This window comes from Pteropus alecto, unplaced genomic scaffold, assembly GCF_000325575.1.
Source record: "Pteropus alecto unplaced genomic scaffold, ASM32557v1 scaffold232, whole genome shotgun sequence".
NCBI classification, from domain to species: Eukaryota; Metazoa; Chordata; class Mammalia; order Chiroptera; family Pteropodidae; genus Pteropus; species Pteropus alecto.
In genome coordinates this window covers 274,915-290,521 of record NW_006432450.1, presented here as the reverse complement: position 1 = coordinate 290,521, position 15,607 = coordinate 274,915, and the positions used below count along the sequence as shown (strand labels likewise).

Sequence of the window (15,607 nt, the reverse complement as noted above, 5' to 3'; positions counted from 1 at the left end):
TAGGTGAGGACAGAATTTTACGAGTCCCTTGAACCAGGGGTGAGACCTTGGTCAAGCCTTCTAGTTGAGTGGATGAGGAGCTTGTGTGTGTGTGCGGTGGGAGGCGACCACCTAGGCACAGCATAGACGTGCTATTTGGGAAGAATTTTTTAATGATTCAAACTTATTTCCTTTGAAAGATGGCAATTCAAACATCTTATTCAAAAAGAAAAAGTGCTCAAAAATAAAAAAAGAACTTGAACCAGTAGCATGGAGAATTTTTGGGGTCTTTTTTTCTTCCAGAATTACCAGTATAAATGATTCCTTTTTATATTACAAGCCAATGTTGTCTATGGCCATGCTACCCTGAGCAAGCCTGATCCCGTCTGATCTTGCAGGCTAAGCAGGGTCGGGCCTGGTTAGTACTTGGATGGGAGACCACTTAAGAAGACCAGGTGCTGTAGGTGTAAAAAATAAAAAAAATAAAGGATTGTAAGATGACAAGGTTCTTGCAATCTGTGAGGTCAACCAAGGGTTGCCTTGCCTAAAAAAAAAAAATTCTATTGCTATGTGTTGACACATAGCAACTTAATTGTATGTTTGTTATGACAAAGTGATATCCATGACTAAGAGAACTTCAAAGTTTAATTGGGGAAAGAGACTCAAATAGCACCTGTGTCAAATTGAATAAACATCTGCTACAGATGCCTACTTCTTCCTGAAGGGAAGCTGTACTTTCAGCATTTAGCCTCAGGCTGGGTCATTCAGCCAACAGAGCTCACTCCTTCCAATCTTCCATCTGTGCCTGCTACATGCACGCGCGCGCGCACACACACACAGACACACACACACACACACACACACACACACACACACACACTGTGAATGGTGGTCCTCTTCTCAGGCTCTAGCTTTGAATCTCATCTGCAGTGCTCCTGTGTACTCTTCAAGGCCTCCAGACTCTTTTCTAGACTTTTAAAGATTTTTTTTCAGCCCCACCTACCTCTTGGGAAGAAGAGGGGGGAGTGCAGGCTCTTGTACCAGAGTTCTCAACTAGTCACCTTGGACACCATCAATTAACCTCATTTGCCCATTTCTAAGATGAGAAGAATAGTGCTAATTCTAAGAGGTGTTTTGAGGATTATATGAGTTATAGTAACAAAGTCTCTAGTCTATAGACACCCATTTCTTTTTATATAGCATTTTAAATAGCATTCAAGGACATATGTCACATTATAGCACTCATTTATGCATTTATTTAACACATTTATTTCATGTCTACTATTTAAAGGGCATTTTACTAGAGGCTAAATTGACAACAAAATTACAGTTTTTTCTCTCCTTGTGCGTTCTCGCAATACCAGAGGTCTTACTATGCAGTTTATTATAGTTGGTCTGAGCCAGCCATCACACATAATTTCTTCAATCTTCTTTCCCGCTCCTTAGACACAGCCTAACTGATCACTTAGCTTTGAGAAGCATCAGTTATCTCTTAAATATTGACATTGATATAATGGATTTACATGACTAATCCTAAAGCATGCTTAGTGTTTTAAAAGAGTAAATGTATATTATTGACCCTATGGATTTCACAACACAATTACTCCCAGGATGATACTGGCTGGGTTTCTAGTGAATAAGAAAGAAGTGACATACTCCACTGAAAGTGTTTTCATTCATTCATTTGGCATACAAAAAATATTTATAGACTTTTTTTTAAAATATCAATCTTGAAAGGTAAAGCAGTGGACTGGTTACAAGGAGCACTGGGTTCTTTCAGAGTTATCAGCTCCCCTTCAAAGAGGATGTGCTTGTATAGCACCCATTAGTAAAACCCACCATCACAATTCTTCTCAACACCATAAAATGTTTCCTGTGAAAAGAGGGTGTAACCACATTCTTTAAGTAATCTTCTGTGCAAAACTTGCCCTGCTTCAGTTTACCTAAATGAAGCAAATAATCTATGCGTTCCTGTAGTCAAATATGTAAATTTTTTAATTTATGTATTTTGTTTTTGGTGACTCATTTACCACAAAAATAATATCCCATATTTTTCTTTAAATTTTAAAGTTTCACTTTTCTCATGAAAGTTTGACTTTTCCCAATTATCCTAGAATTATCTACTGGGACCCACCAATTTCCCACAGATTTTAAATGACACCAACTGGCATATTTCAAGTTTTTGTGTATGTGCAAATTTATTTTTAGCATCTCTATTTTATTTCATTGTTCTTTTTTCTTACTATTATAATAATAATTTGTTTTAATTATTATTGTTTTATAATTAATTTTTAACCTTATATGGTATATAATCCCTTCTTACTCTTTTGTAAAAATTACATTTGATATTTTGGGTTTTTAAAATTCTACATAAATATTAAGATTATCTATCAAGTTTTAAGAAAACTTTTGAGATTCAGATTAGATTTGCATTGAATTTTTAGATTAGTTTAGGGAGAACTGACATATTTAAACTACTGAATATTGACAGAAATTAGCATAATATATCTCTACATTTATTCAGCTCTTTCTTATAACTTTCAATTAAGTTATACTATTTATACACAGAAATCTTGCCTATATTTATTTTAAATTATTTTAATATATATATTTTACTATTGTGGCTATCTTATTGTTTATATTTAATCAGTTATTACAAATGTTATTAATTTCTATATTTATTTTATATCCAACCATTTGCTCTAGTTAGGTCTAGTAGTTTATAAAGTTTCTTGAATTTTCTAGGTAAATAATCAAAATGTCTGGCTTTTTTGTTTTATTTCACTTGACTTCATGGAGACCATGATTTCTATGTTAAAGAAAAAATTTTAATAATTAATCATTATGTTTTGGATAGGTATTCTTTATAAAATTAGGATATTCCATTCTGTTTCTTACTCATTTAAACTGTTTATTTATAAACAATTTATTTATGTATAATAGGTGTAATCTTAATTGAATACTTTTTTAGTATCCACTGGTATGATCCAAATATTTTCCTCTGTTAAAATGCAAGTAATATATATTAATAGATTTTTCTGTTTATTTTTATTACTACTTAATATCTTTCTAAGATACATGTTTTTCACATTTAACATTTCTCAAATCAGTCTGTCAGACTATTAAAGTACAAAAGTTTTTTTCTCTTAAGAGTATATTAAATATGATGTGTGTTATAATCAATTACATTTCATATTAAATGAGATACATTAATAAGTTTCCTAATGTTAAAGCATTTAACAGTTCTATAAACCCACATGATATTTTTTATTTAGGAACTTTGTATTTAGTTTATGAACGACCTATAATTTTTGCCTCTTCTATCATCTTTTTATTTTATTATTTATATTGAAGTGCAAATGACATATGTTGTATTAGATATACAACATAATGATTAGACATTTGTATAGATTGATGATCACCACAGTAAGTGTAGTTAATATTTATCATCATACATAGTTACAAAAATTTATTTTTTGTGCATAATGAGAACTTTAAAGACCTGCTGTGAGCAATTTTCAAGCATGCAATATGGTATTATGAACTATAGTCACTGTGCTATACATTACATTCCCATGTACATAAATAACTGGACATTTTGTACCTTTTGACCCTTTTTTTTTTTTCATTTTACCCATTTCACCCACTCCCCCAACACCTGCCTTTGTTCTCCTTATGTTTGAGTTTTTGAGGCTCTTGTTTTTGTTTGTTTGGGTTCCAAATATAAGTGAGATTATATACATGTATTTGTCTTTCTCTGTCTGACTTATTTCACTTAGCATAATGTCTTCAAGTTTCATGTTGTTACAATGGCAAGATTTTTTTATATAACTGAATAATATTTCATTGTATAGGTTTATACAACTTCTTTGACCACTTATTCATCAATGGACACAGGTTGTTTTCATGTCTTGGCTAGTGTAAATAATGCAGTAATGAACATAAGTGTGCACATATATTTTTGAGTTAGTATTTTTGTTTTCTTCAGATAAATACTCAGAAGTGGAATTGTTGTATCATATGGCAGTTTTATTTGTAGTTTTTTAAAAAACCTTTAACAGTTTTCCATAGTGGCTGTACCAATTTACATTCCCACCAACAGTGCACAAAGGTATACTTTTCTGCACGTCCTCCTCACTAACACTTATTTCTTGTTATGTTTATTCAAATTTTCTGCCCATTAAAAAATTTCTATTGAGTTTTATGAGTTATATATATTTTCTGGATATTAACCCCTTATCAAATACATGATTTTTCAAACAAATTCCCCATTTGGTAGATTTGTTGTTGGTTTTTTTTTTGGTTTTTTTTTCATTTTGTTGATGGTTTTCTTGGCTGTGCAATTTTTTTAAGTTTTTTTTTTTAGGTTTAATGTTTCTCCACTTGTTTATTTTTGATTTTATTATTGATGCTTTTGAATTCAAATCTAATAAATTGTTATTAAGACTGAGGTCAAGGAGCTTATCTTTTTTTTTTTTCCCTAGTTTAATGAATTCAGATCTTACATTCAAGTCTTTAACCCATTCACATTTACCCTGAGAATACTCACCAGCAGCGCGTGTGGCTGTAGTGCTTACACCAAGATAACTCCCAGATTACAGTCCTAACCTTATCTCCAAAGTTTGCCATAATTATATCTTGCTTTTATTATTATTTTCACATCACTCTGGTTTTTGAAAACAAATGACATCATTCTATTTATAGCATTCTGTTTTTAATAGTTTGCTAAAAATGTCAAATCTTAGAAAATGTAGAATTCTACACTTGATGTTAAATGAACACTGGCAGCGCTGCACACACTTTTTTTCTAAACAAGAAAAAGTTTAATTTAATGTATATGATGTATGATAATGGTCCATTTTCTTTCTTTGTTTAATGTGGCTGTTCAGTTTTTCCAAAACCATTTATTGAAGAGAATGTCCATTGTCTATTGTATATTTTTGACTCCTTTGTCAAAAATAAGAACACACTGTTTTGCTTAATACAACCTTGTAATATATTTTGAAAATAGGTTGTGTGATCCTTCCAGCTTTGTTCTTCTTCTTAAGAGTGATTTAGCTGCTTGGGGTCTTTTGTTCCATACATAGTTTAAGATTGTTTCTTCTTTTTTTGTTAAAAATGCCATCGGAATTTTGATGAAGATTACATTAAATCTGTAGATAGCTTTGGGGAATATTGACATTTTAACAATTTAATTCTTTCAATCTAAAAGCATAGAATATCTTCCTTTTACTTGTGTCTTCATCAATTTACTTTATCAATGTCATAGTTTCCTGTGTACAAATCTTTCACCCTCTTGGTTAAATTTATTTCTAGGTACTTTATTCTTTTGATATAATTGTAATTTTTTAAATTTCTATTTCTGACAATTTATTATTAGTGTATAGAAAAACAATAGATTTGTGCATTTTGATTTGTATTTAGCAACTTTACTCGATTTTTTAATTAGCTTTAACAGTTTTTAATGGAGTCTTTATGGTTTTCTGTATATAAATAGCATGTCATCTGCAAATAGTAAATTTTACTTCTTCCTTTTAGATTTGGATGACTCATTTATTTTTCTTTCCTGTTGCTCTAGATAGGTCTTCCAATACTATGTTAAATAAAAGTGGTCAAAATGGGCATACTCGTCTGTTCCTGATCTTAGAAGAAAGTTTTAGCTTTTCACCATTGAATATGATGTTACCTGTGGGTTTTTCATATATGGCTTTATCATGTTGAGGTACATTCCACTTATACTCAGTTCAGAGTATTTTTTTTTATCATAAATGGGTACTGAATTTTGTCAAATGTTTTTTTCTACATCTATTGAGATGATTATGATTTTTATTCTTTATTAACATAGTGTATTACATTGATTGATTGCTGACGGTGAATCATCCTTACATGTCTGGAATAAATCATACATTACGATACTTTTGACCCTTTTAATTTATTGTTAAATTCCTTTTGCTAGCATATTTTTAAAGGATTTTTTTATCTTGTCATGAGATTTCCTTACTATTATTCTATTACCATTTATATCAGGGATATTGGCCTGTAAATTCTTTTTTTGATGATGTCCTTTACTTGTCTTGGTATCAGGGTAATGCTGGCCTCATAAAATGAGTTTGGAAGTGGTTTCTTCTCTTATTTTTTGAACATATTTGACAAAGATTTGTATTAATTTTTTGAATTTTTGATAGAATTTACTAGTGAAACTATTTGGTCCTAGACTTTTATTTGTTGGCAGGTTTTTGATTACTATTTAAATATCCTTATTAGTGATAGATATGTTCAGATTTTCTATTTCTTCATGATTTAATTTTGGTAGGTTGTATATTTGTAGGAGTTTTTTAATTTCTTTCAGGTTGTCACATTTGTTGGCATATAATTATTCATAGTAGTCTCTTATCATCCTTCATCTTTCTGTGGTATCAGTTGTAATGTCTCTATTTTCATTTCTGAGTTCATTTATTTGAGTCATCTCTCATTTTCTGTTTATGAGTCTAGCTAAAGGTTTGTCAATTTCGTTTATCTTTTCAAGGAACTAACTCTTAGTTTCCTTGATCTTTTCCATGGTTTTATTAGTCTCTATTTAATTTATTTCTGCTTTGATCTTTGTTATTTCCTTTCTTCTATAACTTTGGGCTTATTTTCTTTTTCTTTTTCTAGTTTCCTTAGGTGTAAAAGTTGGAGTTTATTTGAAATTTTTCTTTTCTTTTTTAAATTTTGGCTTCTATTTTACTTTCAATATCTCTCTTAGAACTGCTTCTGACTGATGCATACCATAAGTTTTGATAAGTTTTATTTTCATTTGTCTTAAGTTTTTAAAGTTTTTTTTTCTTTTTATTTCTTCTTTGATTCATCGATTGTTCAGTAGCATGCTGACCTCTACGTATTTGTGAGTTTTCCAGTTTTCTTTTTATAATTCATTTCTAGTTTTGTACTATTTTGTCAGAAAAGATGCTCAATACAGTTTCAATTCTCTTAAATTTATTAAAACTTTTTTTGTGCCTTAACATAGGATCTCTCCTGGTAAAGGTTTCATGTGCATTTGAGAAGAATGTTTACTATGTTAATTTTGGATATAATGTTCTATCATATCTAAGTCCAGTTAAGGCCAATGTTTTCTTATTACTTTTTGTCTATATGATCCATCCGTTGATGAAAAATGCATATTAAATTTCCCTACTATTATTGTATTATTGTTTATTTCTCCTGTTCTATCTGATAATATCAGCTTTATATAGTAGGTGCTCCTATGTTTGGTGGATAAATATTTACGAATTTTATATTTGCTTATTGAATTGCCCCCTTTATCATTAATGTGATGCCCTTCTTTGCCTCTTATTATTTTTTTAAAGTTTATTTTGTCTAATATAAGTACAGCTACTCAAGCTTTCTTTTAGTTTCTACTTATATGAAATATACATCTAATTCCTTCATTTTCAGTCTGCATATGGCCTTACTTCTGAAGTAATTTTCTTGTAGGCAGCATATAGAAGAGTCTTTTTTTTAAATCCGTTTATTTAAATTTAGCCCATTTTAAATTGAAAGTAATTACTGATCAGAATATGTTTATTGTCATTTTGTTAATTGTTTTGGGGCTGTTTTGCAGTTCCTCTGCTACTTTCTCTTTCTTTTGATTCACGATTTGATGACTTTCTTTAGCTGTATGCTTAGATTCTTTTCTTATTTTCTTTTGTGTATTTACTATAGGGTTTTCCTTTGTGGTTGCCACAAGGTTTACATATAACAATTTATATATATATAACAGTCTATTTTAAGGTGATAACAATTTAAATTTAAATGCATTGTAAAGCTCTAGATTTCTATTCCTCTCATTATGTGTTTTTGATATCACATTATACATCTTTTTATCTTGTGAATCATCTAGTTTCAGTTATTGCATTCTTCAATTATGTGACTTCTATTGGAAACTTTTTTATATTTTCTGTTTCTTTGTTGAAGTTCTTACTGGGTTGATCTATTCTTCTTAGTTTAGTAATCATTTTTGTGACTATTATTTTGAACTTCATATCAGTTAAATCACTTATCTCTATTTCACTAAGAAATTTTTTTAAGTCTGAGGTTATCTCTGTTCTTTTGTTTGGGACATATTTCTTTATTTCTTCATTATGCCTGACACTCTGATTTCTGTATATTAGATGAAACAGCCATCTTAAGCAATCTTAAAGAACAGGCTTCATGTAGAAAATTTATCATTCAACCTGCCCTAGTTTTTTTGTCTCTAAAAACTCTGTGATGATCCAAGCATCTTATTTGTTTTTAATAAATCAGTATTTATTTTCATACATGTAAGCAAAAAATAAACCAACCGTTTTTCAGCAACTTGGTCTTTAAGACCAGTTTAATGGAAAAAAATTTTTTTTAATTAATTCTAATGCAACTCTTACCAGTGGTGTCAAAAAAATCAATTAGAATGGAGTCCTACTTCCTGAAATAACAAGCCTTTAATTAACAATGTAAAAGTGATTTCATTCCCTTTCACATTTTTTTTTTGTCTCTTCACAAAGCTATGTAACCCTTTTACTGGGACATCACCCAAAGAAAAAAAGTAAAGGATTTTTTTAATTTATATTTTTCAATTACGTTTTTTTTCATTTAGCATGCATATATATATTAATTTCAAGTATACAGCATAGTTGTTACCCTTTTGTATAATTTATATAAGTGTAACCCCAGTAAGTCTAGTTCCCACCTGGCATCATACATAGTTATTACAATATAATTGACTATATTCCCTATGCTGTACTTTACATCAATAAATCAACAATCAACAAGTGTTGGCAGGGATGTGGAGAAAAGGGAACCCTCATGCACCGTTGTGAAATTACAAATTGGTGTAGTCACTACGAAAACAGTATGGAGGGTCCCCAAAATATTATAAATAGAACTACCTATGACCCAGCAATTCCACTTCTGGGCATTTATCCAAAGAAATCCAAACACTAATTTAAAAAGATATATGCACCTTATATATATTCCAGCATTATTTATAATAGCCAAAATACAGAAGTGACCTAAGTGCTCATCAATAGGCAATTGGATAAAAAAGAAGTGATGTGTGTGTGTGTGTGTGTGTGTGTGTGTGTGTACACACACACACAATAGGATATTAGCCATATAAAAGAATGCAGTCTTACTATTTGTGACAACATGGATCTACCTAGAGGGTATTACGCTAAGTGAAAGAAGTCAGACGGAGAAAGACAAATACCATATGGCATCCTATTTTATTTTTAATGGTACCCAGAGGCTGTGCCAAGATCTTTCAGTGTCCTAAAGCAAAATATTTCATTCAGCATCAAGTTTAAGTCTGATCAAAAGCCAAACCTTCAAGCAGAAGCTTTAAAGAATGTAAATATATACAGCCTTGTGGGGCCACAAGTCTAATCCCCACTGAATACCAGAAGCAGGTGATCTATAAGTGTCCCCTGGGCAGCAGGCACCAAAATCAGGGCACCAAACATGTATATTTTTTTTCTAAGAATATGTTATATGGAGTTAGCCAAGAAAGAGAGCACAAATTTGATATTCATTAACTTCTGTTTCTAGATGTGCCTCATAGATCTCTAGCTGTATGCTAAACCTGCCCGTCAGGCCAAAGCTCCAGGACAAGCAAGAAGACCTCTTTTACAGAAAGCCTAGAGGTGTATTTCAATCTGCTATTTCTGCAGTGCCTTGGGTGTGGTAGACATCCAAGAACTTTTTCTCTGATTGTTACAATTCCAAGGGACCCGGAAATGCAAGTCTCGCTGGCCACCAGAACCACGTGATTAAGGGGTATCCCCTGGGTGGCCATGACAAATCTCAAGTACTAGATATAAGAAACAAGCACGAGATGTGTGTGTAAAAGCTCCCCTCTGAGAGAAATTAACATGGCAAGGGGAAAGATAGTGCCCACCCTCCAAGATCTCTGAAAAGATTTAGTCAGCACTTAGATTGTGTTTAATTAGAAGCCTGCCCCTCAGGTAACAGTTATGATAATAAGCGAATAAGCCTCTTTCACAGAAAGAATGAGTGCTTTGGCCTATTTCATTTTGGTATGCCATGGTGGGTGGTAGCTGTTTAAGAACTCTTTCTCCACTGGTTATAGTTCTGTATGATATGCAAACATAAGCCTCACTAGCCGCCAGAGCCAGGTGATATAGGCTTGTCCCCTGTATGGAAGTCACAAAAATTGTGGTGGCAGATGTATATAAGCTCCTCTTCAGAAATACTGGTGAGCTGAAGTGAGGCAGAGGGAGAGCCAGCCTTTGTTCCTGGAGAGTATCCTAGTCCTGAGATGTGTGTTAAATTAGATGCCTGACCTTAAGGCTGACACTTTAAGATAAGCAAATAAACCTCTTTCTCATAAGGTCTGGGCACCTTTCAACCAGCATCTCTGTTATGGGCCCTGGGGTGAATTAATCTGAGCTCTGAGCCCTTTAAGAGTTATTTTTCAGTTTACTATACTCTTGTGGGTCTTGTGGACATGAGCCCTATTGATTTTCAAAGTCAGATATTTTAGGGAGCTCATCTCTCAGATGCAGATCTTAAAAGTTGGGACACCTATTGTGGGGTTCAAATTCTTTGCTCAGGAAGAGGCTCTGGGTTTTGAGTTTCCTTCCAATATAGATTGTTGTTGCAGGGCTGGGGTTTATGATAATACGGTTACCACTGGGGTGACGTGAAATCTGGTGTTTACTCAGCAGCAGGAGGCAGGAGATGGTGGTGTTGTGTGTTGTCCCTTTGTTCTTCCCTGCCAATGGAACGAAGAATTACAGGTTGGCGAGATTTAGAAAAAGTAAGATTTATTGAAAGTACGTTTTAGAAGGAGACGGGCCATGCTAGGGAAAACTGCCGCCCCGTGGAATTTGGGAGGTGAAGAGATAAGACAGTACACCCCAAAGGGAAGGACGGGTTTCCAGCAAAGAGAGCTATAACAATGCAGAAGTGGGAAGGTCTGTTTATAGCTGGGCCATGATGTGAGGTCCTAAATGATCTGTATGTGAGGTCACCTTGACTGACTGGGGCTGACATGTGCCTGTTGCACATGTGCTTATCCAGAATTTGTCTGTTATAATTAGATTCATTAACTTCCAGACATAAGCATAGTGTTATAATGACAGTACAGTGAGAATTAGATTGTGGGCAAATTAGGGTAGTACCTTATGTGCATGCATTTGTAGCTGGTTTAACCAGCAGCCTGTTTGGCCTTTGTGCTCTAGGATTTGGAATGATTTATAACCCTAATAGGTAGCTGTTTCTGAAATGTCTGTAAGGAAGGTCTTCAAGGGAAGTTTCTATGATTACAGAGCTGGGCCTTCGCTCCTGTCACTCTTGCTTAACTACTTAACAGCCTGCTTCTATCTTTCTTTTTTTCCTCTTATTTGCCTGATGTGTAGGAGTTGCTTAACTAGTTTTTAGCATTTTTTTCTAAAGAAAATTGTTCCATGTAAGCTGTAGATTCAATGTGTCCATGGTATGTAGGGAGGAGGCAAGGGAATTAAAATGTTAATCAAGCAACATTCAGAGACGGAAACATGCTGATCAGCCCTGCAGCCAGGCCAGGAGGACACCTGCAGAACAAGGGAAGATTTCTGCTGGGATTACTAATAACCCATTCCCCACACCTGTGAAGGGGAAACAGGAACCAACAGAGTCATTTCTTATGGCTAAAAGCATGGAAAAACTAAAGATTAAAGGCTGGGAAGTGCCAGCCAGCAGGCTTTTAGCCCTACATACTCTTCCTCTTCCTCACTGTGTGTCTATATCAAAGGAAATGAGTTAACAAAGTCTTTTAAACTATGACTCACAGGAACTAAAGAAGGATATATAAACTGAATTCCCCTAACACTCATGGTCCCTCTCTCTGTCCCTCTCACTGTTTTTCTCTTGGTATTCTTTACTGTGTCCCTCTCATTGTCTTCTCACTCTCTGCCTTGGAGAGGAGATCACATTCTGTCTGTGTATTGGTATCCCTTTTCTAATAAACTTTCCTTTGACTCTAACTTTGGTATGTGTGTTGAATTCTTTTACACTTTTAGCCAAAAGACCTTCTTTTTTCTCTCAGTGCAGGGCTTGGTTTCTCCCCAACCAACTCAGGGAAATTTGCGCTGTCCTATATCAATGCGAGGAGCTGAGTTCAGGCTCTTTCTACATTTCCATCTTGAACTGGAACCTACCATGTTATGTGTGCATCTGAAACTAATATAGTATTGTATGTCAACTGTAATCAAAAAAATTTAAAAATATATTACATTTTATTTTAATATTGAAAGTATACTACTCTCATGAGGGTAGCTGTGGGATGTGGATTTAAAATTTATAACTTTATAACTTCATGGCCAGATATTTGGATTTTTTTCTAATTTGTCTCTGATTCTGCTTGTGTGACTGAGCAGCTTTGCAGTTTAAATTCTGATGTTGCCTATATGATAAATTGCATTGCCTGTGTCATTTGTTGAACCACAAGGCTTGACTTACAATTTTGTTTTGCAAGCTCTAAAGAAAACTAAGGTAGTGGTCCATGTCCCATGACACCCCCTATTGACCAAGTCTCATGTTATCAACTATTAACCATAGCTAGTGACTCAAACAGCTCATTCAAAATTAGCTAAGACTGGAAAGACCATTGTTCTAACCAATCAGAAATATATAATGTACACTAATGGGTTAATTTTTCTTACTAACCAGTCCCCGGAAACGTCAGCTTCTTGTGGTTTTTGCCTTTAAAACTCTGCCCTAACTCCCCTGTGACAAAGCATATTTTCAATCTGCATGCACTAAAGCTGTCTCCCTGGTTTGCAAACCATATACTCTCTCAGAAAGGTCTCCTGGAATTTTTGTTGATGGTGATTTTCTTTTTATTTCACCCAATATCCAGGAAAGTTTCATTTTCTCTAACAGTTTTATTAAAATATAATTGCCAGTTAAAAACTACACATATTTAAGATGTACTATTTGATAAATTTTAACATGTGTGCACACTTAGGAAACCATTACCACATGCAACATAATAAACATATCATTGACCACCAAAATTTATTCCTGCCACTCTGTAATTGCTTCACCTTTACTTCCCTTTCACGAAACTTCCTTGTCCATGATCCCAAGAAACAACTGTTCTGCTTTCTATCACTAATGCTTAATTTATTTTCTACAATTTTATATAAATAAATTATAGTGTATGTACTTATTTTTGCCTGGCTTCTTTTACTCAGCATAATTATTATGAGATTCACCTATGTTTTTGAGCTGATCCCTAGTTCATTCTGTTTAAAAAAAAACAAACAATCTTTTTATTTTGAAATATAGATTCTTAAGAAGTTGCAAAGCTTGTGCTGGGAGATCCCATTTGCTTTCACCTTGTTCCTCTCAGTTGTGACATCTTGTATAATTATAGGACATTATCAAACCAGGCTATTGCCATTGGTAAAATCTATGGAGCTTATTCAGATTGCATAAGTTTTACATCACTGTATGTACATGTATGAAACTTTTTGACATGCGTAGATTGATGCGATCACCACAATATTCAGGAAATCTGACTGTTACATCACCATGTAGATTCTTCTTTTACTCCGTTATGGACACACTCACCCAAATACTTCCCATCTCAAAGCTGTGGCAGCCTGTACTCTGTTTGCTATCTCTACAATTTTGTTATTTTGGTATTGAAGAGGGACCTGATATAAGGACGTCTGTATTATAGGCCTCACAGTATCCCCAACCTCCCTTCTTCTTAACTCACAGCTAATAACCTCACAAAAACTTAATTTCTTTAAAATAGTTTTTTTCCCTCTTATTCAAGCTTGTTTTGCTCAGATAATGGCATTGTGACTCACTTGCCTTTACTCTCCACCCTTCTCCACATTATGCCTGCTCCTTTAATCATTAAGTCTTAGGACATAAAATTAATGAGTCTCAGGTCTGCAATCATGAGGACAAATAGGTTTCAATTGGACTTTAGACTAAGGATAACACCTTGGCTGTAGATGTGTTTCAGCCCCAGCCCCATCAAGAGAGAAGGTCACAAGATCAGACAGGATGAAGCCATGGTTGAATCCAGAACCAGACATAATGATCAACTACCTCAACTCTCTATAGTCATCCAATCAGTAGTACCCATGACACTAACTCCCTTAGATTCCATGATGACTAATTTTTTCCCATATAATCTGTGCTTCCAAATATTTGGGGATCCAGGCCTTTGAGCGATAGCTTGCCTATGTCTCCAACTCTCTCATAAATGCTTATTCTATTTAGCCCAACTTCTGTGTTTGTCTTTTGGCTGAGCAGTACAGGCAACACAAGCCACTGGACTCATTTGTCCTCTGGTTTTAGTATTGAGGCATGTGACCTTTTGAGATGGGTTGTTCTCCCTCAGCAGAACTCCCTTGAGGTTCATCCAAAGTAATTGTGTGTATAAATATATTATTCTTTTATTGATAAGTAGTTTTTTCTTTATTATTAGTAGTCTACCTGATATAAGTATATTACAATTTGTTTAACCAGGCATTCCTTGAAAAACATTTGAATTGTTAATTATTTTTGGCTATTATGAATAACAATTTTCTAAATATTTTTGTACAAGTTTGTGTGTGAACATCCATTTCCATTTATCTAGGATAAATGTCAAAGGATGCAGTTATATGATACGTACAAGTTTAGTTAAACAAATAAAATAAACTGACAAACACTTTCCCGGGGCATCTGTACTATTGGCATTTTTTCTAACAATGTATGAGTGGTCCAGTTTTTCTGCATTCTCACCAGAATTTGGTGATCTCATTTTTTTAAGCCATTGTGATTAATATGAAAAGATATCTCATTGTTTTAATTTTATTTCACTAGTGGATAATGATATTGAACAACTTTTCATAAGCTTATTACTATCTGTATATTCTCTTTGGTAAAATGTTTCCTCCTGTATTTTGCTCATATTCTAATTGGATAGTTTGCTTTTTTAAAAAAAATGATGTGTTTTGGGAGATCTTTATATGTTCTAGATACAAGTTCTTTTCTGGTATATATGGTTTAAAAATATTTTCTCTCAGTTTGTAGTTTATCTTCTCAACTTTATAAGTTTATTTACAGATCAAAGGTTTTAATTTTTGATGGACTCTAATTTAAATTTTTTCTTTTGTTATTAGGATTAATAACTCTTAATTTATCTGTAGTTCCTAAAGATTTCCCCCTATGTTTGTCTAATACAGTTATAATTTTATTATAGTTTCATTGTTGCGGGATTCTCGAATGGAGAGATGGAACACCGAGACTATAAGCTGGAAGCAGCGTTTATTGATGCTAGCACCGGCTCAACAGATTCTTATCCAAAGACTGAGCCCCAATTGTAACATGGTGGGCAGTTTTATACCATCTTGTACTTCTGCAATCCTACACAGCTATAGATATTCCATATAAGGAAGGAGAACATTGATTGGCTGCCAAACTATAAGAAAACCAGCTTAATCATTTAAGTGGGTTTTCGGACTGCCATGTCAGTCAGAGTCCTAGGAAGCGGGGTACAGTCAAGAACTAACTCATTCGAGCAGGAAATGGCCAGGCAGGGTACGCCTGCCACAGGAAAAGAGGGAACATACTTCGACATATTAAAGGCCACATATGAAAAAACCAG

The 15,607-nt window shown here is 33.6% G+C and overlaps 1 pseudogene; it reads left to right on the top strand.

Moving 5' to 3' along the window:
- The first annotated feature begins 327 nt into the window (after positions 1 to 327).
- LOC112476097 lies at positions 328 to 446 on the top strand (annotated as a pseudogene).
- Positions 447 to 15,607: the final 15,161 nt, after the last annotated feature.